Source organism: Pteropus vampyrus, unplaced genomic scaffold (genome assembly GCF_000151845.1).
Source record: "Pteropus vampyrus isolate Shadow unplaced genomic scaffold, Pvam_2.0 Scaffold120, whole genome shotgun sequence".
NCBI classification, from domain to species: domain Eukaryota; kingdom Metazoa; phylum Chordata; class Mammalia; order Chiroptera; family Pteropodidae; genus Pteropus; species Pteropus vampyrus.
Window position 1 is genome coordinate 2,990,921 of NW_011888901.1, and position 2,663 is coordinate 2,993,583.

The window sequence follows — 2,663 nt, forward strand, 5'->3', positions numbered from 1 at the left end:
ACATAAACAATTGTTAGAAAGTATAAAATAAGCAGATAATACTGATTGACTCTGGAAGAGGATGATGACAGACCGGAGCATATATTACCTATTCAAAAAAAGCAATAACAATAATTTTAATAATCAATATTAATTATGTGTCCATTTTGTATATTAGAATGTGTGCTATATGTCTACTACAGAAAGAAGATTTAAGTAGTAAACACCAAGAGGCTGCCTTTTTAATTATTTTTATATTTTCTAAAATTTCTTAGGGAACATATACATGATTTTCTATTTAAAACTTGTGATAAATGACAGTATTGGGTAATGAGCACAAAGCAGATAGATGTCAGAGGTAGAGGGAAGCAGTAAGAGCTATACACACACTTAGAGAGTTGAGCTGGGAAAAACCATGGCAATGAGGATATTTGTGATCCAAGAGGAAGTTCCATCCTGACTGGGAAAGATTTGAGGAGGGATTGGGAGTGGTAGGATCCAGACATGGGGTCAGAGATGAACTTCCATGTCCTACAGTGAGGAGTTGAGGGGAAGGAAATAGCTTTTGCTGGAGAAAGAGTCCTGGAGACTGAGAGCAGGTAGCACACGTGGAAAAGGAATGGGGAGGCTGAAGGAGGTACAAGGCAGAGAGTTAAGACTGAGGCAAGTTTATGGCCATACCAACCTCAGCACGCCCAATCTCATTTGATCTCGGAAGCTAAGCAGGGTTGGGCCTGGTTAGTACTTGGATGGGAGACCACCTAGGAATACCAGGTCCTGTAGGCTTAAAAAAAAAAAGACTGAGGCAAGATAGTGGTGATGGGGTACCGAGCGGTTGTCATGCCTACTAAGTTTCATAGTTCTGGAAGTCATCCTTCAATATGCAATTAGACACACAACCTCAATAGCTGGACATGGCATCCCTGGTTGGGACTCAGGAGGAGTACTGAGTGGGCTGAGGGAAGGCCTATGGGGGAAGGCCAGAAGTGAGAGCTGAGAATAGGCAGGGAGACGCCAGGGGCTTAGAAAGAGTCTTACACTGGGGTGAGCCAGGGTCTAGATGATGGGATGGGGAGCAGCAGGTCTAGTAAAATCTGACTTGGATAAGCTTGTCTCCCAACTGCAGAGGTTGAATGGGCTCTCTTACTGATGTGGAATGTGTGCCTGCCAGTCAGCACCTGGCAAATGAAGTCACTGTGTTCTCTCTACATTGCTTAATCACCCCTGTTTCAGTGGTTATAGCTTCACTTTAGGAAACACTGGTTGTTATGGAGGTTGGACTAGATGGCCTCGGAAGTCATAGAACACCGGTAGGTGTATGATTCTGGGCAACTAAGAAAAGCCCTAACCGAAGTAGTCGAGGTGAAGTAGGACTCATGGTTTTGGAGATAAGGATGACAAAAATGAAAGAGATCTATGGAAAGGAAGGCAATCTCTAAAAACAAATTTATCGAATAAATGCATAATAAATGCTCTGATATAAAGGGTTGTGGGCAGAAAGAGAGAGCATAGTCATCATTTCTCTTTTTCCCATTGTTAGTGGAAAGGGTCTCTCTTAAGTAGAATTTAGTAAAATCGACTTTGCCTTCCATCCTGACCCAGACTATTGGAAATTTCACTTAATATAAGACATCTCTCTCACATAGCCTTACCATCACCTTGGAAATGAAATGAAGGCCTCTTAGAAGCTTTAAATTTGAGGTTTTAAAAACATTATTTTCCAAAGTTCTGAAAACCTAACACTGTATTTATCTCTCTGTTTGGGATTCCATTAGAGAAGGGTGTTTCTTTTTCCTTTCGCACTAGGAAACAGGAAGATGTATTTTTCCTTCCCTTAGAAGAAAATGACATTTACCTATACAGTTCTATTTTTTTCTTTTGGTTTTTAATTATAAAAAGCTCTAGCAACTGATTTATTATAAAGGGAACAAATTGTGTCTTTGAGACCCACTGCACTGTAATTACTTGAGTTAGCACTGCAGATATCTGTGCAGGGGCCAGCAGTCAATTTTGACTCCGAATAGATAATACACGGACTGCTATTAAGTTTAATGTAGATTAATGTGAGTTGCTTCCCTTTGCACGTATGTATGCAGGTACCAATAATTAAGATTAATTTCCACTAGATGGAATGGCCTTCATTGTGCACAGTGCCAGAAAATGCTTCTCTAATAGCTGTTAATTGGATATATTTGCTTTGATGGTGAAATCCTGATTAGTCTTGTTACCCTGAAAACTCCCCTCCTTGCTCCCCCACCCCTGCCCGCTCTTTAGGAAAAAAAGAGATTGGCAATAATAGCTGAGTCAGAGCTTTGGAGGTGATGAGCTCTTTTGCACCTACCTATCCAAAGCCATCTTATGCACTCCATTTTCTAGTGAATCCGCCCTAGCTGCTTCCACTTACTGAGTGCCTACTATGTGATAGGTGTTTTATTTCCATGTTCATTCTTACTGACAACACTATGAGGTGGAAAAGACCTGTTAATACAGATGAGAAACTTGGAGTTTGGCTAAAATAAGGCACTTAACTAGATCACAGGCTAAGAAGCAATAGAACGGGGACCCCAAACTGGCCACTTTCTGAGTAAATACACAAAGATTTCAAAAATTGCCAAGATGGGTCATTATCTTATTGGCACTACTGTTCTTTTCCATTTTCCTGTTTTTGAAAGTCTTGGGGCCTG

At 40.8% G+C, this 2,663-nt stretch overlaps 1 pseudogene; it reads left to right on the forward strand.

Moving 5' to 3' along the window:
* The first annotated feature begins 646 nt into the window (after positions 1–646).
* Positions 647–765, forward strand: LOC111743732 (annotated as a pseudogene).
* The last annotated feature ends 1,898 nt before the right edge of the window (positions 766–2,663 follow it).